At 38.9% G+C, this 22500-nt stretch overlaps 2 pseudogenes; one reads left to right on the forward strand and one right to left on the reverse strand.

The window, feature by feature from the left end:
• Positions 1 to 22500, reverse strand: part of LOC137996205 (organic cation/carnitine transporter 2-like) — a 329899-nt pseudogene that overhangs the window by 189215 nt on the left and 118184 nt on the right.
• LOC137997903 (tetratricopeptide repeat protein 28-like) overlaps positions 1 to 22500 on the forward strand; it is a 220632-nt pseudogene that overhangs the window by 104276 nt on the left and 93856 nt on the right.

Raw genomic sequence — 22500 nt, forward strand, 5'->3', positions numbered from 1 at the left:
ACCTTCTTGTAAGGAACATTTAAGAGTGCCTCTCAGCAATTTTCACCTAAGACCGTGCAAGATAAAAAAATCGAAAGTTGCCAAACTTTGTCACAATAAAGGACTACCAAAACCGTTTTTAGAAAAATATGTTTTACTTTGTTTCGATAATTATTTTACCTGGACGGCGACTTTTTCGGTATGGGGCCTTGCGAGCCAGTGAAAACGACTCCAAAATGTCGCTTGTTTGAATCGCTCTTTTTGAAATAACGAACGAGTAACTTGAAAATCAAAACAACATGGCACAGCTGGAGTAATTCATTCACCCTTTAGCGCTGTTAACGGTACAATATACCAAAACTGGAATTTTGACCAAATTTTAAAACTTGACCTTTTTTAGATTGATTACAGACCCTTGCAAAATAAATCTGGAATATCCTGGTTATTTCCAGAATTTTTCTTAGAATACATGTATGACAAAAACAATTTCTAGATATTCCTAGAATTTACCAGTTTCCTTTTCTGGAAAATTCTAGAAAATTCTAGAATGTTAATGAAACATGCTAATTAGGGAAGAAATTGCCAGCTTTATTCCAGAAATCATAATCTGGGATCAAATCAGGTTTTTCCAGCTTGTTACAAATGCTGCTTTTTAGATTTTTCTAGCAATTCCTGCATGCTATTAAATAAAAGCATGTGAAGGTCATGTATTAATTTCCAGCTTTTTCCAAGGATATTCCAATTTTTTCATGATTTTCCTCTGCTTTTTCCCACCAGTTAATTATATTCCTTGATGGTTTTAGCTTTTGGTTCCTTTAAGGCAATTCAGCCATTGGTAACTTTTTAAATTTATCACGAGTAACTTTACTAAGCTTCTTACTCTAAGCAGTCAAATGCACAACAAAAACAGGCATCATTTTCTTGTCTGTACATGTATAAAGAACTACCAAAGATCATTGAATACTTTGTTTAACTATAAAGTTATTGGTTATTAGTGGTAATCAGGCAGTCATGTTTTGTACCTTCCCTTGTAGAACCAGACACTGTGTAATGTGTGTAAATCCTATTTAACGACCTTATGTAAATGGTATGTTATGTTATGATATACATAAATTGGACACAGAAGCCTTATTCAAAGGCTATGTTATACGTATGCCTCATCTATATATTTTGAAAGGAAATGCTATGATTTAGCTAGTCAAATGGAACCTTTACGTAGCATATGTAAAGGCTATGTTATGGGGTTTTTGTGTCCAAAAATAAAAATGGTTTCAACATAGTTTCTACATAGATTCAAAACAGAAAATACACAACACATACATAATCATCCTGCTCCTATAAAATAAAATTCCAGCAAATCAGAAATGTGCTGGAAACTACAAAAAATCCATTGTAGTCAAGCTATTAACAGTTATTACCATAGCTCACAGACAAAAACAATTAGAGGACAGATTTTAAAGCAGTTATATATTTTTATTGCATGAACCTAAGCATTTAATTCATGCCAAAATCTTTGAATTGGGTTCTTGTTTTAAATTTAACGAGACCCTCCGTGAGGGTACACTGGGTTGCCTGTGGTACGTGCACCGTTCCAGACAATTTTTTTTCAAGTTGGGGGGTCATTAAGACCATTTAAGAGGTCACCCAGAAGTCATACCAGCAGAGGCCCTTTGGGTCACAGGTCCTCACACGTTCGCACGACGAACAGATCCTTTTCTGAGGTTAAAAGCCTGGCTACCAGCCTATTAATTAATCATTTGTCGGAAAGAAGAAATTCCTGTCCTCTTTGGAAATTTTAGACACGCATTGCTTACATGTGGTAGTGAAGTAAAACAGCACTTTATTCCATATAAAATGTCAACTGAGCTGTGTGTTGTCTTCCAGGAGATTCAAGTTGTCCTTGCATAAAACATGTATGTAGCTGTAGCAGTGCACGATATTGACTTGGTATTGTCTATCATTGTAGTGCCATGATAGAAGTCTTGGGTAAATAGCCTGAGAAGACATGTGGTTACTAGCAAAGTACTGAACCCAGAAAGATTGAAGAAAATAAATGGGAAGTGAGAAACATTGGCTTCTGGGCTGACATGTTGATAATTTTCAAGCTCCCTCACATCTTCTTTCACCTCAAGTTTAAGCATGCCCTCTGAGCATCTGACAGCTTTGTAATACTAAAGTTTACTAAAGTTTACTAAAGTGACTCCCTGTCCGGCGGGGTTAGTATCTGGATGGGTGACCTCAAACATATACCCCTTCGTAAAACAGGAGCATTGGACCGAAAATACTATTAATGCTACCCAATGCGAACTTAGCAAGGTACAGATTTTGTTAGCTTGCTTTATGCAAAAACAAATATTGATGCAAAAGTAAATTGATACACAGTTTTTAGAAAGAGCAGAAGGAAGTTTGCTGGACGGTCGTTCGAGAATAACATATTTACGACATGAAAACAACATTAACTTTGAACCGTGAATATAGAATATAAAAAGTTACGATCAGCGACAAACATTTTGGGGAGATTTTTGCTACGTTCAATTTTGTTATTGTACTTTTGGTTGCACAAATTACTCGCAAAATCGAAAGTGACATCGCCAGAATTCAGCGGGCGCCGTGATTAATTTTGTGTCAAATGATGGCAAGGTACCGGGTTTTCGTAAGTTTCTTTTTCTGTCAAGTGTTATAGAGTTTGACAATAAATGAGCAAAGTCAAAAACAAAGATCACAATCGCCCAAACTCTTGAGGTTGACCCCGGGGTTGACCATTGTTTCTGCTGAGTCAAAAATTTACTCTCCTAGACAAGGTTATGTATCACCAGCTAATTCCATCATTTTGGAAAGAGCAGCTTCTTTATTGTTCATCGGCGTCACAATTTAGTTTTGTCCAATTTACACAAACGGATACGATTCGTCAATTCCGATAGTCCATTGGTACCAATGATAGGATTGGTACCAATAGAAAAGAATATCATTCCAATGGTTCTGTTGGTGAATATGCATTTCATTAAGGGGACTTTCAATATTTTCCCAATTATGATGGTCTATTGGTACCAATAGAAAATGATGTCATTCCAATGGTTCTACTGGTGAAATTATTTTCTCATGTGATCTAGCTGGGTACAGGGCAGTTCCGATGGTCCATTGGTACCAATGGTACAATTGGTACTAATATAAAATGATGTCATTCCAATGGTTCTACTGGTGAAACTATTTTCTCATGTGATCTAGCTGGGTACAGGGCAGTTCCGATGGTCCATTGGTACCAATGGTACGATTGGTACTAATAGAAAATTATGTCATTCCAATGGTTCTATTGGTGAAAAAAAAGTTCGCTTTCAGACCAAGTAAAGGCACGCAATAATTATAATGATTATTCCTCGTTCTACAAGCCAACCACAAAAAACAAGTTGGCTTTTACACCAAGTAAAAGCACGCAATAATTATTATAGCGAGATGCTTCCGTGAAGCATACACTGGGTTGCATGTGGTACGTGTTACAGAAAATCAGAAGGCACTGAATTGTGTGGTATTGAACTACAACATTTCAGGCTCTGAAGAATAACAAATAAAAGAGAAGCGAGAAACATTGTCTTCTGGGCTGACATGTTGATAATTTTCAAGTTCCCTCACAACTTCTTTACACCACAAGTTTAAGTGTGCCCTCTGAACATCTGACAGCTTTGTAATACCAAAGTTCACTGAAGTTAAGCCCTGTCATGCAGGGTTAGTGTTTGGATGGGAGACCAAAACAATATACCCCTCATGAAACAGAAGCATCGGACCGAAAATACTGTTAACGCTAACAAATGCGAACTCAGCAAGTTACAGATTTTGTTAGCTTGCTTTATGCAAAACAGGAACATCATTCTAAAAGCTTATTCTACGCAAAAAGTAGGTTCTGGAGGTAATTTTGAGAGTGGAAATCAAGGTTACGCGGCAGACGGCAAATACAAACTCACGATTTAATTAACTTAACACACCAGAAAGACGCTAACCTCATTTTGACAAGATAATGCTTTACTATTGCCATAAAAACTATCCAGTTACGCTCGCATATCATAAAACATGATGAATTCATAAAGGCCACCTTTTCCAGCGAACAATTTTTGAAACAAACAACATATTTGCTATTAGAGGCAAAAACCCCTTCCTATTTCATTACGTGCGTGAAGAGAAGAAACTCAGTCGTTTCAAATATGCGCAATATTGCAACAAACTAAATTTCAGGATCAAACCGTTTACATGAAGAACCTTTTCCTTGAATAATGAAGCACAAAATAGAAGACAAGCTTTCTTTCAAATAATCCTTCGCTGTCACATTTCCAATTATTCTTTTTTTACCTGAAGATTGTGCAGAGTTGATCACAGATCCACGTAAGGTGTTCGATTCGTTCTCTGTCTTTGTTGAACCCATAAGTTACCAGAGAATTTTCCATTTGATTTCAGTGTTCTACATAACAGCACAGTTGGTAAATATTATTTTAAGAAATACAGCTCACTTTGATTTCGACTCGACGGGCGATAGATTGTTGTCGAGGTCCATTACTCTTTGCTTTTGAGATGCCAGGTGTACAAATGCCACACACTTTCCGACTGGGATTGCCATACGGCAACCCAGTAAATATTCCTCGTTCTATAAGCTTACCACGCAAAACAAGTTCCCTGTTACACCAAGTAATAGCGCGCTATAACTATTATGAATATTCCTCGTTCTAAGCCAACCAAGCAAAACAAGTTCGCTTTTACACCAAGTAAAAGCACGCAATAATTATGATGAATATTCCTCGTTCTATAAGCCAACCATGCAAAACAAGTTCCCTGTTACACCAAGTAACAGCGTGCTATAATTATTATGAATATTACTCGTTCTAAGCCAACCACGCAAAATAAGTTCGCTTTTACAACAAAGAAAAAGCATGTACGCAATAATTATTATGAATATTCCTCGTTCTATAAGCCAACCATGCAAAACAAGTTCGCTTTTACACCAAGTAACAGCGCGCTATAATGATTATGAATATTCCTCGTTCTATAAGTCAACCACGCAAAATAAGTTCGCTTTTACAACAAAGAAAAAGCATGTACGCAATAATTATTATGAATATTCCTCGTTCTATAAGCCAACCACGCAAAATAAGTTCGCTTTTACACCAAGTAAAAGCACGCAATAATTATTATGAATATTCCTCGTTCTATAAGCCAACCACGCAAAACAAGTTCCCTGTTACACCAAGTAAAAGCACGCAATAATTGTGATGAATATTCCTCGTTCTACAAGCCAACCACGCAAAACAAGTTCGCTTTTACACGAAGTAATAGCGCGCTATAATTATTATGAATATTCAATCGTTTTGTAAGCCAACCACGCAAAACAAGTTCGCTTTCACAACAAAGAAATAGCATGTACGCAATAATTATTATGAATATTCCTCGTTCTTTAAGCCAACCACGCAAAACAAGTTCGCTTTTACACCAAGTAACAGCGCGCAATAATTATCATGAATATTCCTCGTTCTGTAAGCCAACCACGCAAAACAAGTTGGCTTTTACAACAAAGAAAAAGCATGTACGCAATAATTATTATGAATATTCCTCGTTCTAAAGCCAACCAGGTAAAACAAGTTCGCTGTTACACCAAGTAAAAGCGCGCTGTAATTATTGTGAATGTACCTCGTCCTTAATAAGCCAAGCACGCAAAACAAGTTGGCCTTTACACCAAGTAAAAGCACGCAATAATTATCATGAATATTCCTCGTTCTGTAAGCCAACCACGGAAAACAAGTTGGCTTTTACAACAAAGAAAAAGCATGTACGCAATAATTATTATTAATATTCCTCGTTCTAAAGCCAACCACAAAAAACAAGTTCGCTTTTACACCCAGCCACACCACTTGACAAAATGATCTAAGTCCCCTCAATGAGATGCATGTTCACCAGTAGAACCATTGGAATTACATCATTTTCTAGTGGTACCAATCGTACCATTGGTACCAATGATCCATCGGAATTGCCCTGTATCCAGCCACACCACATGACAAAATGATCGAAGTGCCTTTAATGAGATGCATGTTCACCAGTAGAACCATTGGAATGACATCATTTTCTAGTGATACCAATCGTACCATTGGTAGCAATGATCCATCGGATATGCCCTGTACCCAGCCACAACACACTACAAAATGATCTAAGTGCCTTTAATGAGATGCATGTTCACCAGTAGAACCATTGGAACGACATTAGTTTCTAGTGGTGCCAATCGTACCAATGGAGACTCTTCTTATCAGTACTAACACCAACGGAGTCTATTTGTGAGTATTGGACAACCCTCCACAATTTTTTGCTGATTTTGGAGCTCATTTTGTTGAAACTCAAGCACGCTTCCAACAGACCTGTTTATTTTCGTGAACCTGTCCTGCTTACAAAGCAGTACTAAAAATATCCTCCCGTATCACATCTCAACCTTAAGCTCGAAAATTCAATACACAACATGATATAATTCACAAAGGCAGAAAATATCACAGAATCCTTTTACAGCGAAACATTTAATTGAAACAAACAACATGAGATGCACTAAAACGCCGTTCGTGTTGCAATGCCTTTCGATGCCATTGCTGGTTAACGAGAATAACAAACTCACGAGGCAGAATGTATATTTATATTTAATTAAGTTAGCACAACAGAAAGACGCTAACCTCATTTTTGACACGAAAATGCTTTACTATTGCCATAAAAAGTATCCAGGTAAGCTTGCATATTATAAAACATGATTAACTGAAGGGAGTGTAGTGTAACGTGAAGTGCTAGATTTCGGAATTTATGGCAAAAACATCTACTTCGTGTACGAAATACAGATGACATAAAATAATGGAAACAGGCGACAAGAAACAATATCACACCAAAACATAACGTCTTGCAAACAGTAGTTATGAATTCATAAAGGCCACCTTTTCCAGTGAACAGTTTTTTGAAACAACATATTTGCTATTAGAGGCAAAAACCCCTTCCTATTTCATTACGTGCGTGAAGAGAAAAAACTCAGGCGTGTAAAATATGCGCAATATTACAACAAACTAAGATTTCGGGATCAAACCGTTTCCATGAAGAACCTTTTCCTTGAATAATGAAGCACAAAATAGACGACAAGCTTTCTTTCAAATAAGCCTTGGCTGTCACATTTCCAATTATTTTTTCTTACCTGAAGACTGTGCAGAGTTGATCACAGATCCACGTAAGGTGTTCGATTCGTTCTCTGTCTTTTCAAAACAAAATAGAAAATAGAGCTAAATATTGTTTCCTCTTACCATTATTAATTATCTGAAAATAAGTCCTACAATAGTCTAATTTGCAAAATCAAAAAAAAAAATTGAAACTGGAAATATGAGACAAGATATTACAAAGTCATAAATGCTAGCGCCCTCATTTTTTGAATGACCTTTACAAAAGAGTGATAAATGTATTTTTTTTGGATTATAGTCTCTATAACTCAATCAATAAGACTGGAATTTTGCAGAGTGGTTAAGCATTTGAATCAAAAACCCTCTGAGGGGAGTCGGAATGTATGGCAAAAACATCTACTTCGTGTACGAAATACAGATGACATAAAATAATGGCAACAGGCTACAAGAAACAATATTTCACCAAAACATAATGTCTTACAAACAGTAGTTAAACAATAATTATGTTACCATTTGTGTCTAGTGCCCCAAGAAGGAGCCATATTAAATTAAAGATGAACTGTTCAAGTGAAATTAAGATTGGTTATTTAATAGTAATACATGAAGCAGCAGTTAACCTAGCAACCTTTGTAGCTTTCTTAATTGGCGTTGATAGAAGAATCCTCCTTACAAGAAGGGGTTTCTCTCCACTAACTAAAACATTCACTAATTAGCAGGTAGTTTGAGGGGAATATTGTGTGTGAATGGTGGCTGAGTTGAGGAAACATCATACACAAAAGTTAGGGTTAGTCTGTAGAATGAGGGGGAGAAATTTACAAAGCAAACTCTCAACCCCAAAATAAGGCTAACAAATGAACAAATTCTGTGTGAAATTAAAAACTTTAATCACAGAAACAGCCAGATAGTACATGTATGAAAAACTGAATCACGTAGGAGGGATTAACAAATATTTGACCATAAAAATTATTCAGCAGAAGTGGCCGACTTGGCGGTGATATCTGCAAGAAGGCTCGTGGTGTATGAGGCCACCTAAGCAGAAACAGCCACAAGTCAAAAAGGGACCTTGCCGAGTGCTGGAATATGTACTCACTAGATGCAGATGTAGAAGTCCTTTAAGGCCTTTTACTGACGCCTTGAAAACAATATGAAACAGAGAGTTACTGTATCGATATGTACTATTTGATTGAGTAAAAGGGCTAGATCGGACACACATTTTTTTTCTTTTCTTTAAATAAGCCCTCAGATCCCCAAAAATAGATGCCTGTGATCCTTGAGTGTGAATTAGTTATGCTATATTTTTTAAGTTCTCTGTGTGGTGTTGCTAGTCAAGCCTAACAATAAATACAGTCATTGTTATTTTTCAAGGTATGTTCCAGGGCTCATGCTCTTAATTATTTTATTTATGTTTCACACAGTGGAACAAAATGTGATCATATTGATCAGCCACAGGTTAGCTTATTTGTTGGGGCCAAACTGCACAAAGGCAAAGAAAACAATATGGGGTTTGGAAGACAATGGGAAGTCTTAAAACGTAGCAGTAGTGATAGGCAACAAATTGCTTTTCTTCAGGGGAGGATATTCTACAAGGAACTGGAATCATTGCTTTGTCCTCAGATGGTACAAAATATGAAGGAGTTGCCATGGAATAGTATGGCTTTTTTGCATAGTCATACCTAAGGGGGCAAGGACATGGTTTGCCATGTTATGAAGTGTTCTTACACATCTGTCCTTCTGTGGAATGTTTGTTTCCAGGCTTTAAAGTAATTAAGTAGTTGGTTTAAGTTGGTAACACGTTGATCTGTTATTGACTGCAGTGGACTGTTATCTTTGAAGATATTCCAAAGCATTTCACATTTTCATAAATTCTTGTATCTTTTCTGTGGTGTTTTCATGCAAAGCCATGTCTTTGCAAACTTTTTCGGACAGAGTATTAACAGCGAGCTTTACTCGTATTTTATTTAAATTATCAAGATGGAATTACAAGCGCCCTGATTAAACCGTATTTGTTGTTTGTTGATTTTCCCAAGCGGGTGAAATCTTGCAAATAGTTTTAAAATATTGTTGGTAAAATTGACTGCGGCGGGGAATCCGATTCGTCGCGCGCGATTTTAAGTAAGCATGTTTGAAGTTCTGAAACGCTGCTATATCCAAATATATCCACCTGGTTTTTTACTATGTTATGTAAAAGCTATCGATCTTAAACATATGTAAAATTTAGAGTGGAGTAATGTGGAGTACTCCTAAAAGAAGCAGCGGAACACGGCTTGGTCAGAATACCGGTCGTTTCACCACCGTATGAAGTCGGTTCGCCAACGTCCAAAAACACCTTTTTCGTTGAAAATAATTGTCAATTAGATAACTTGCAATTCACTTCATGAGAGGGATTGTTGATGTGAACCGCCATATTTGTTATTGAACCTTTCAATGCGCCCCAATCCCCCCTCAAATTTTATTAGTTTTCTTAATTGATGGTTTATTGCTGGTCATATTCTTTTGCAAACTTGGTGGCTCCTAAAGGAGCCGTTTTTTGGTTGTGATTTTTACTGACTTCTTCAGTTTTCACGAGTGGCGCCGTTGAGATGTGAGCATGTTTTCAGCAACTGTGCGGCGGTCTTCTCTTTCCTTTCGTACTTCTCCCAGCTGTCGAATAGCCTCGCCTGTTTCGATACTGCTTCAGTTTTTCATCGGACACAAATGCTAGGATATTGATTAGTAGAAAGAGGTTTAGATAGTTTTACTAATACTTGGAAGCTGCATATGCATAACGTTTTCGAGTTCGATTCCTTACTATAATACTTGGAAACTGTTTTCCCAGTTCGATTCCGAATATTGCGTTATGTCTTTATCTTTACTTTAATGCTCAATAGACTGCATAATGTTTTCTCAGTTTTATTAATTTATAACTAAACAGTGATTAATACCTTCTTGTAGTCTTTTTCTTTCTTGTTGGCCATCAGGACAAGCACAAGTGGGACGTGCTTTGCATATTCCCCGGATCGGACGAAAGCATTCACCGTCAGTAGCTGCTTGAATGGGTGTCACACAAGCTTGAAGGTTCCGTCCACGTACCAGGATTTAGCCTTGGCCAGGGTATTTAGCTGCTCCTGTCTGGCGAAGATCAGATGCCTTCTCTGCTTAACTGTCAGGTCGGCTTGGAAGAAACTGGGAGGGAGACATTCCTCGACCAGTTCGAAGTCCAGATCTTTCGGTTGCTTGGGTCTGAGTTTCTGTCGGAGTCGGTTGGCAGCTCTAGCCACATGCGCAGGCTTAGGGAGGTCAGTTCATCTAACATGACCTAAAAAAAAGGAAGGAAAATCTGACTTTCTCGTCTATGAGATGCTTTTCATCAAGCAGCAATTCTAGTCTCAACACACAGATTCCACGCAGACTGATTCCATTCACGGAAAGCTCTTTGTTTAAGAACATTCCATCACCTATTGTCGTTTTAGTATTTAAACATTTTTTATCTTTCACTTTTTTGACTTGATAATGACGTTAGCCAAACGTTGAAACGTCGTCTACAAATTTCAATTTCAACAGCCTCGGTATTCTTTTAAAGAACATTTTCATCGCTGTTTTAGGGTTAGAAGAGACACCTTGATCTGGAACATTAAAACCTAGGACGACCACCTCAACTGTCTCATTAACCACGAGGAGTTGGTTTTTTGCCAAATGTCGTCTTAGATTTCTTTTTTGAAACTCGTGCCGGTAAGCGCGCGAGAAAATGAGGTTAACAAGTAAGGAATGCTTAATTTTACAAAGTGAAAAAACAAGCATACCAAAAGATGGCGGAATGTCAAAGGCATCCATCTCTTCCTCGATTCTGCTACTCTCCCCAATTGGATCAGTGATCTCACTGCAATATAGGCATCGCCAAACCACCTCTAATCCGGTCTTAACAGCATCTCTATACTGCTGTATCGAAATTCCCATGTTGCAACGTTGATGTTGTCATTTGTTGCAGCCATCGCAGAGGAGCACTTCCAGTCTCGCTGTTACTTCCTCATTGCAATAGATACAATAATAGCTTTCCATCTCGAGTGACTCTTGTAAACATATTTGATCAGCGAAAATACTTCGATAAGATGAGTGGGTTGAATTGAACAAAAAATCACAGCCCTTTTATACAGCAATGCCTGATTAAGCCGGATCAAAATCGCAGGAATTTGATTGGCAGATATTGTTGGTGTTATCTGTTCTTTGTTGTAGTTACATATCATTAAACGTTTAAACAATATCCTATTCAAGTTGAAAAAGTTCTCATCTCCTTTCCAACATGCCGCACAAGCGAAGTTAATGAGCTCACATTGTTTTTATCGCGTTTCTAATTCTTCCCGTAACTGAGAGAAAAGAGACCGGTAGAGAAGCAGGCTGTAGGGGGAACATTTAATAGTTGAGTGGGGGAAGGAAACAGTTTTGCCGCAAATATTTAATCAGTGTTTCAAACAATGCAAAAACCCTCTGTGAGAGTAGAACAAACACGTAGGCGAAATTTACAGGAAACAAGTGAACGTTTCTAAGCACGTAATCAAACAAACATATTTCAACTCGATGGCTCTTTAACTATGCAAATGTTTAATAACAAGGTTTTACAGCCGGTTTATGTTCACAAATAAAGCCGTGGATGGCGTGGGAGACAGAGAGGGAGAGAGAGAGATTGGGGAGAGTGAAACGAACATTTTCAAGCCGAATCAAACAATTCATCTTGGATCAAAGGTCACATTATCTTCTTTTGGTAATTTGTAAATAAAATTTAGATCTATTTCACAAAGTATTTTGGACGTTGGCGAATTGACATATAAGCGTTGGCGAACTGACATTATTAGACGTTGGCAAATAGACTTCATACGTTGGCGAACAGGTCGTTGGCGAGCTGACACGTTGGCGAAACGACCGGTTACCCTTGGTTACGGTAAGCGGGACATACCTGCATTCGACACTGTCTTACTTCACTCAAATTTAAGCAGATTCCGACGAAAATACTAGACAGACAAAATAGTATTGAGTTTTGGGTCAAAAATATCAAAAAGACCTTTAAATGATACACTAATGGTGGCCCAAAAATAAAGAAAGAAAACTTGATTTCTGGTTCGTCAAGAGGATATTTTTGGCAGCCATTAATTGCACCGGAAATGTGGAAGGAGCGCTCGTACCAGTCCTTCTCCGCATCGCACATTGGACCAAGAGCGGAATGCCCGTTTCACCGCCCTATGGATAAGCGCCATGCTGCTGACTGCTGACCAAAACGAAAAGGAAGCACTAGTTCCCGATCCTGTCTCTCACGTGTTATCCAAGATGGCGGAGGATGACAATCTTTCTACGGAGCAAGATTCGAAAGATACTGGAGTTCATTGAAAGGATTAAGTGCTGCCTTGGAGTGTGTAATTTTCGAGAGTAATGCATCATGTTCCTTTTGGAATAAGGCCGATTATGAGACTCAGAGAGCATCCAACAAGGTAATCCGTTGATTGGTTTTTCTCACAACCTATTGAATACATCGGAATAAAAGCTTTCTTTTTCATTTCTCCATGTACAGAGTGCTTTTATGTTCAAAGTTTGGAGCCTTTAAAGGACATTGCATAAGCTAAGTAAATGTATTAACTCGAAAGATATCACATTCACATTCATAAGCTATTTCAGAGAGCTATGTGACCTTTAAATGGTTTTGCAATAGTAATGGCATATGCTTTACACAGACTTAACTATGTAATGTAGCAAGTTACATAGTTATTACATAGCAAGTAAGGAGCAATAAATAGCCTTTATATAGCTCAACATAGTTATATGATAAACTTTACATAGCGTTTACATATGTCTGGTTCTACAAAGGAATTTTCTTACTTAAATTTTATACATAATAAGAAACTGCATGCTAAACATTTCTTTAAGTTTTTATCTGAAAAGAGTTGAATTTATAGAATAGAAACTGTAATAAACTAAAAATTTGTTTCATTTGAGAAAGGTTAAAATTGTTAACAAGCTGTAGACTATTGCTAGTCTATTTCCAGTTTCCTGCAAGAAATGAAGTTTGGAAGAAACTGTCATTTTCTGGCAGCACCTGATAGATGTATGAAATTCAAGCTATTTCCAGCTTTTGAAAGAACCCAAAACTTGCAAAACTGGAAAACAATTTCTGGAATAAAAGCTGGAATTTGACTCTGGAATAAGGCTGTCACATTTTAGAAATTTACAGAACTTAACAGAAAGCTTGAAATTCATTTTGCAAGGGGTCAGTGCCAAATTTGTGCGAGATTCGACCGTCAAAAAGCATCTTGGTACATGGCTTTCTCAAACGAGACTATAATCACCGGAATAAGCAATGTTTCCTCTGCAATTAAATTCAATAAAATTTTTGGGTAAATGAAACGGAGGATTTTTGAGGCCCAATTTCAACATGCTGTTTGTCAACAAAAGTCGACCTTTGACCACCAAAGCAGAGGCGAGGTATATTGAAATCACACACGCTTATCTCGATTTATTCACTAAACAATTCGAGACTCTAGGTTTACTGATACAATACAACGTGAATTGACTGGAACTACTGTAGGTCAAGGGGAACGTGTCATTGAAATTTAACTGACATATCCGGTAATTAAAATAACTGACCTAAAAATTTGCATACTAGCAAGATTCATTCCATTCCATATTTTTGCGCAAACAAGTTTCCTTAATTCACTTTGTGAACATACCTGCAAAACAAACAAAGAAAGGTATCCCCCTTTATGTAAGCATACGCTTCTTGGATTTTCCTTTAAGCCCTCAAACAACCATTGAACCAGTCGAACGCTTCATGACTTTCGTGAGTTGTGCCGTGATTGTGTCGTCAGAGCTGTCACGCAAGAGATAAGGACAAAGCACACAGACCATTATGACTGCATGCGGTTCTATTCTGAGTTTGTTGGGGGAATTTGTGGCCCAAGTTCTGACAATCCAGCAAACGTTCAATGCGTAATAGTAGCAAAATGTGATAAGGACATCAAGGCACACATGAGAACTTATAAAGTGTTGGATTCTTCTCTGGATACAGAGGCTGGGCTTTTGCTCGCACGTGCGGGTGAGCTGTAAATTAAATCACTTAAATTAAGATTGAGCAGGAAATCTCTTTGTGAAATCTACCTATCACAGACTTAATGTCAAAACCCGGCCACAAGAAATGGACCCTAAAAACATCGCTGCCACAGTGCGGCCGCAGTCGTATTGTTGTATATACCTCGTTCTTTAATCCATGAGGTAAGCACCGCAGCACTGCGGCACTAGCCACTCTACTCAGCTCAATTTTACCGTAAGTCGACTAAGGCACTGCAGCACCAGCCATTCTACTGAATTCACTCTATCTGACGCAAACTGCGCAAAAACCACTTTTGTTCAGTTCGGCACTGGGGCTAGTGTCGCGAACGTAAATGCTCCTTGACTAAGACACGGCAAGTAAAGCAGTCGATGTTTCTTATTACAAAGGTTCTAGGGGGCGTGCAATTCATCGCAAGAGCTCGTACATTAAGGGCTTAATAAGTGTTTGTTTGATTGGGATCAAATCCAGATCTGCCTGCAAATGCCAACATTCATCCACAACGGGCGAAGTAAGTACATGTAATTGCTGTTTTTTCTTTAATTATCCGTGCGCGCGTGTGTAAAAATTATAAGTAATGCGGCTTTCTCAAAAAATAGCATGCCTTGACTGCGTTTTGGCTGGTAAGGAACAAGTCCGTATTACAAGTCATTTTTGCTCCCATAAATTAAACAGTGATTTAGCAGTCAGTATGAAAATTGTCTGCTTGAAGGTCATAAACAGTTTCAATATTGACGGTGAGTCAAAGATTGCTTTATGTTCATAAAGAAATTAAAGAATAAATAATGTGTAAAAAAATTGGCACGAACACAGGGCTCTCCCTAGTTTTGAGCACAACTGGTTGGGGCCTTTTCAAATCGATAAAGCATTTGGTTAATGTTGGACGTTCTGCAACGGTTAAGCGACTTCTGAGAGTTTGCAGGCGGTAATAAGTGCTCTTACAAGCGGTAGATTTTACCGGTTACCGCCTAATAAGGAGAACCCTGGAACGTGGTTGCTTCTCATTGGCTTGGACAAAACTGCTTCAGTTGTGGTTTGATTTGAGCCAGACAACTTGTCATCACAAGAATTACGATTGGCGGAGAGGGTATGAAACAGTCGATTGATTCAGTACTGATAAGCCACCACTTGATATTTGATTCCTATTGGTTAAAACTGTACTGAATCAAACATTCCAGTTTGTAATTTTGCATTCCAGTTTGGTTTTAGCCGGTGTTAAGTGTTAATCCGCGCTCCCCTTTCACTGCCATGTGTGATGCCCATTCGTGTGGGCAGGCACAATTTTTGTTATTACTTCTCCAAATCGGATCACAATGCCGTGGACAAATCGTTGTACCCAAATCTTAAACCTGATTCGATAGGCAATGGGAAGCCAATGAAGTTCGTAGAGAGGTAGTATAGTAAATGGTTAGAACCCAAATGAAAACGAACAGCATACTTAACCCTTTCAGTCCCGTGGGGTTCCCCATTGACGAGTAAAATCGTCTGGCGTTAGACAGAGTAAAATCTATAAGTGGCACTATTGGGAGTGAAAGGGCTATTAAGACTCCATTGGTAGTACAGTGTCTAAGTGGCTACCCACATGTACGCATTGCGTACATACTTTTTTAAACAACGCCGAGAAATACGAAAACACAATAGTTTCAATGTCCTGACTACAGGATGCTAAACTGGCACAGCAAGGTTAATTGAGCAGTGAGAGGGAATAACTATCTTAAGCCAAATTTTCGAAAGAAAATGCTTTTCTTCATCAGGGTTCCCAAGGAATGATTTTGGCTTCTGGAGAAAGAGAGGGAAAGGCATAATTTGAATGGCCGGATTATGCATCTCTGGTATAAAAACGGCCAATTCTGTCCTGACGAGCAGCCTTTCTCAATGAAAACGTGTGAGCAGTTCAATTAGCTCATTCAAAGTCTCTGGATCAAAATACATGGAGTAACCAGGTATCTAGACAGAAAAAATTGTGATGGAAAAACAAGCAATTTCGACATTGGATAGATTTAGACATGAAATAAAAAATTATGAGTTTGACGTCAATTTCAGAAAATTGAATATTACACTCTTAATGGCATCCCCTCCTGTTAGGAACTTTTAATTAGCTTTCGATAAGAAAGATGAAATGGGATGCCATCGCTTTTCTATAGGCTGTTTTTCCCTCATTTACATAATAGAATTTCTATTTTTAATGTGCGGTGATTATTATTGTATAAAACGCTCTTAGTCTGTTAAATGCCCAAGTATTTATTCTGTAACAACTGTCTCCATTAGCCGAAATCATTCCTTGGGAAACCCTGATGAAGAAAGGCATAATTCTTTCGAAATACTACCTTAAGATAGTTATTCCTTCACTGTTCAATTAACCTTGCTTTGCCAGTTTAGCATCCTGTACTCAGAGCATTGGACCTATTGTCTTTTCGTTCATTTATCTTCTAGGTGCACCCCAGATTTCTGAGAAAAACTTCCTGGTTTTGATTATCAACAATGGTGGATAAAAAGTTGGATCTTTTGGAGCGGCATATGCAAGAACTTAGCATTGCAAAAAAGGAGGGAGACAGACGAGGCAAGGGTTTGGCTTATTTCAATCTTGGTAGATACTATCAGGACACAGCTGACTTTAATAAGGCCATAACAAATTACACAGAAGCATTAGCCATTTTTAAGGAAGTGGGTTACAGGGCTGGAGAAGGAAGAGCTTATTGCAATCTCAGCAATGCTCATCAAAGTCTTGGTAATTTCAAACAAGCCATAGAGTACCACCATAAACGTCTTAGTATTGCAAAAGAGGTAGGGGACAGGGCCGGAGAAGGAAAAGCTTATGGCAATCTCGGCAATGCCTATAAAAGTCTTGGTAATTTCAAGCAAGCCATAGAATACCACCATCAACGTCTTAGTATTGCAAAAGAGGTAGGGGACAGGGCCGGAGAAGGAAAAGCTTATGGCAATCTCGGCAATGCTTATAAAAGTCTTGGTAATTTCAAGCAAGCCATAGAGTACCACCATCAACGTCTTAGTATTGCAAAAGAGGTAGGGGACAGGGCCGGAGAAGGAAAAGCCTATGGCAATCTCGGCATTGCTTATAAAAGTCTTGGTAATTTCAAGCAAGCCATAGAGTACCACCATCAAGATCTTAGTATTGCAAAAGAAGTAGGGGACAGGGCCGGAGAAGGAGCAGCCTATGGCAATCTCGGCATTGCTTATAACAGTCTTGGTAATTTCAAGCAAGCCATTCAGTACCACCATCAACGTCTTAGTATTGCAAAAGAGGTAGGGGACTGGGCCGGAGAAGGAAGAGCTTATGGCAATCTCGGCAATGCTTATCAAAGTCTTGGTAATTTCAAGCAAGCCATAGAGTACCACCATCAACGTCTTAGTATTGCAAAAGAGGTAGGGGACAGGGCCGGAGAAGGAGCAGCCTATGGCAATCTCGGCAATGCTTATAAAAGCCTTGGTAATTTCAAGCAAGCCATAGAGTACCACCATCAACATCTTAGTATTGCAAAAGAGGTAGGGGACAGGGCCGGAGAAGGAAGAGCTTATGGCAATCTCGGCAATGCTTATCAAAGTCTTGGTAATTTCAAGCAAGCCATAGAGTACCACCATCAACGTCTTAGTATTGCAAAAGAGGTAGGAGAAAGGGCCGGAGAAGGAGCAGCCTATGGCAATCTCGGCAATGCTTATAAAAGTCTTGGTAATTTCAAGCAAGCCATAGAGTACCACCATCAACATCTTAGTATTGTAAAAGAGGTAGGGGACAGGGCCGGAGAAGGAAGAGCTTATGGCAATCTCGGCAATGCTTATCAAAGTCTTGGTAATTTCAAGCAAGCCATAGAGTACCACCATCAACGTCTTAGTATTGCAAAAGAGGTAGGGGACAGGGCCGGAGAAGGAGCAGCCTATGGCAATCTCGGCAATGCTTATCAAAGTCTTGGTAATTTTAAGCAAGCCATAGAGTACCACCATCAACGTCTTAGTATTGCAAAAGAGGTAGGGGACAGGGCCGGAGAAGGAAGAGCTTATTGCAATCTCGGCAATGCTTATCAAAGTCTTGGTAATTTCAAGCAAGCCATAGAGTACCACCATCGAGATCTTAGTATTGCAAAAGAGGTAGGGGACAGGGCCGGAGAAGGAGCAGCCTATGGCAATCTCGGCAATGCTTATAAAAGTCTTGGTAATTTCAAGCAAGCCATCGAGTACCACCATCAACATCTTAGTATTGCAAAAGAGGTAGAGGACAGGGCCGGAGAAGGAAGAGCTTATGGCAATCTCGGCAATGCTTATCAAAGTCTTGGTAATTTCAAGCAAGCCATAGAGTACCACCATCAACGTCTTAGTATTGCAAAAGAGGTAGGGGACAGGGCCGGAGAAGGAGCAGCCTATGGCAATCTCGGCAATGCTTATAAAAGTCTTGGTAATTTCAAGCAAGCCATAGAGTACCACCATCAATATCTTAGTATTTGCCAGGAAATAGAGGACCCAATAGGGCTGGGAATCGCATGTTATCATATTGGTCATGTTCATAAGTTTTTTGGCTCCGTGAGCAAAGCTCTTAATTACTATCGTCTAAGCGTTTATTATTTTGATGAAGTTAGGTGTCTTCTTCAGTCAGAGGATGCATGGAAAATAAGCTTTCGTGACACAAAGGGGTTTGTGTACACTGCTCTGTGGACAGCACTCTTGAAGAATAAAGAGGTTGATGAAGCTTTGTATGCTGCTGAGCAAGGACGAGCACAGGCTTTGGCAGACATTTTAAAGATGCAATACAGCGTTGACGAGAACCCTATGATGAAGGTAACTATCTCTTTGGTTATGAAAGATCTACCTTCACAAACTGTTTTCACAGCACTTGAAGGGAACACGATCAGCTTCTGGTTGCTAAGAGATGATATCGGGATAAATTTTAGACAAAAGAAAATCGAAAGTGGAAGTGCCAAGTCTCTGATGGAAAGTACTTTTAAACAGATCGATGCGGGGACCGTTGTACGATGTGAGAATCGTTCGCTTGACAGACAACGCAGCGACTTCTCGAGCAGTAGGGAAAGTGTTGAAGAAACTTTTCAGTCTTTGAGCTTCTCTGTGCACTCTTTGCAGCCTTTGTATGATGTCTTAGTCAGTCCTATAGCAGACTTGATCCAGGGTGATGACTTGGTGTTTGTTCCTGATGGACACTTTTGCCTGGCTCCCTTTTCTGCAATGAGTGACTCTGTCAGGATCCGTGTAATTCCCTCGCTGACTGCTTTAAAATTGATCACTATAGCACCTGACGACTTCCAAAGTAAGAATGAAGCGCTGCTTGTAGGCGATCCGTGCTTGAGCGAAGTCACTTATGGCACTGGTGAACCCATGTATGGACAGCTGCCGTGTGCGAAAAAAGAGGTGGATATAATTGGAGAACTTCTGCAGACTGTGCCTCTTACAGGAAAAAATGCAACCAAAGCTGAGGTGCTGAGAAGAATGAAGTCAGTTGCCTTAATCCACATTGCTGCACATGGGGATGACGGATCTGGAGAAATTGCTTTGGCCCCAAATCCCGAACGCACATCCAAGATCCCCGAAGAGGAAGATTACATGTTATCATTGAGCGATGTTCAAGCAGTTCACCTTCAGGCAAGACTGGTTGTGCTTAGTTGCTGTCATAGTGGCCAGGGAGAGGTAAAATCTGAGGGTATTGTGGGAATAGCCAGGGCTTTCCTGTGTGCTTGTGCCCGGTCTGTACTGGTGTCACTCTGGGCAATCGACGACGAGGCGACCTTCTTGTTCATGAAGAGTTTTTACCAACACTTGGCAGATAGAAAAAGTGCAAGTACAGCTCTTCACCATGCTATGAAATCTCTTCAGGAGACAAAGAATTATTCGGCCATAAAATACTGGGCGCCATTTGTGCTAATCGGCGATGATGTCACCTTTGAGTTTGGGCAGCTCGAACACGAAAAGAATGGTAAGTGCTATTTAAATATAACTTTAATGACTGAATCGCTGTACTTTGTACATGTTTTTAAACAGGAAGTTGTCGAAAGGAGCAGGAATGTTCTTCACAAAGAAATGGCTTTAAAAACGGTTGCCAGAGTGGATATTTTTACTGAAACTGCTTTGGCTAATACCTAAATTAAATATTGTCTGCATTCACCAAGTCAGCTACTTCAGCTTCCTGCAGATAGCTAGCTGTTTGAGCCCGTGTTATGATGGAGTGACTGTGAAACTGATCGGTGATTGTCGATTGCTTATGTGAAGTGAAGTGACTTATTGAGGTCTTCAAGTCTACATGTCAAGGTAGCAGTGAATAGGAATTGTTGCTATTAACTCTAGCACAAACAGTTAAATGAATGAATTAAGAAAATCGTTATATTGTTTACTTGTCAATCAGAACGAAATTCGTTATTTGCATTTAATCCACTACTTGTTTCTTTCTTCCTTGTTTTTCTTTTTCAGAAACGATGTCCAAAACGTGAAAAACTTACTTGGACTATGATACGTCGATATGTTATTTTCCTTTCTTCGATTATATGAGTTATTGAAAACAATTCAAACATTGATACCTCAGTAGCTGTCAGACACAAGATATCATGCCAATTATAGTTAAAGTACCATGAGATTTCAGTAGTATTAAGATACTGTTCAAGTCCTTACATTTGTGCCTTGTTTTGTAAGCATCTGTTCCAGGATTAGTTAATCACTTTATAGAAAACGTCGTGTTATTTTGGCTCTTGAAAATAACTCCAAACTTTTGCGGTATGTTTCTCAGGTGACATGTATACTCTTAAGCTTGCTATATCAACTTTCCATTTACAATATCATTAAGTGACAGTCTCGGGGAATGTGTATTTTCTGTGTTTCTGTAAGGTTGGCCAAAGCTAAATAAGCGAATTGATTGTTTCGGGAGGCAAATGTCTATAAGCTAAAACCTAGGAAAGTATAAATGTTTTGAAATTACAAAAATTTTAATGTAGTGTTCACATTTAAATGAGACGGAAATTCCTGGAACAAAACGCTTTATTCCCAAAGGGTTTGAATCGGGCACAACATTGAGTTAGCCGATTTGTTTATTGTTAAATTTTCCCGCAAAATGTGGTTCAAAACCAGACACTTTTCTGACGCTGATGACGACTAGGACAATTTGGGTAAATCTTACTCTTGGGTGATGGACTCTTGCTAGGGCCTGGAACCAAACAAATGGAACGTTCTTTACTTTAAAGTTGTACATGTTGATTTTGTGATATTTTGTCACAGAGGGACTGGACCAATGCAAAATAATTCAATGAAATGGACGATTTCTTAAAACTTCTAGTAGGTAAAAAGGTGTGTGGGGTAAAAGTTGCCTGATCTCTTAATTAATTGTGTGCATTTTAAACCCCTGGGGAGGTGGAACTTTGCCCATGCATATGCTTGTGAAAATCTTTTGAATTTTAAAAATGGTATGACCACGTCATTTCATACCATTTCGCACCATTGCAAACGTTGGTCAGTAACTCTTGAGTTGACACAGGTATTAAAAGGGAAGCATTCCATCCTTTCTCCATGTTAAAACTGAGGGCAGGATGGGCACCCACCTCCTAAACCGAGCACCCCAAATGGAGAGTAAGGTCTAAGGTCTACTTCTTCACTACCATAGTCACGTCGACCACGGCTGAACGTGCAAACAGATTCAATCCGAGCTAAAGTCTTTGTGTAGCTCTCCTCCACTTATGCAAATTTGGAGTATGTTGTACTTGTTATGAACGATCATCACTTCTTTCCATCCCTCAAACTGACATTTCCCTTTTTATTCAACTTATACGACGTACAGTCTACTTTAGACTTCAAATCTACTTCAATGAAACAAAGATTTTAAACAAGCTGAGAAGATTCAAAATAGGCGAGGCAAAGAGTTGAACCCGGATCGATGGCTTCACCTTGCAGTTTCCGATATCCTCTAGACCAACGAGACAAGCTCCCGGAAAGTCGAAATTTTTAGAGTATTGACATAATAGTACCTAGCAAAACAATTGAAAGTTAACCTTCTTCAACGGGGTTTTTAGACCTAAATACTGTAGATCAGTGCGGCATAGCTTAGAAACGCTATTTCTTGATGAACTAAAGCTGTCATTCTGCTTGTTTTCATTGTTTTTAGAGCGGTAAGCTTGTCAATATTAACATGGCATAATGCGTCGTGTAATGTCGTTACGAAATGTCCAATGTCAGTTTTGGGGATGGAAATTAGTGTTGACCGTTATGAACTCGCTGAAACGTCGGAAGTTTAGCTTATTATCGCTAGTTTTTACATAGAGGGTATTACACGGTGGCGAGAAG

Source organism: Montipora foliosa, chromosome 3, assembly GCF_036669935.1.
Source record: "Montipora foliosa isolate CH-2021 chromosome 3, ASM3666993v2, whole genome shotgun sequence".
In the NCBI taxonomy this organism is placed as follows: Eukaryota; Metazoa; Cnidaria; class Anthozoa; order Scleractinia; family Acroporidae; genus Montipora; species Montipora foliosa.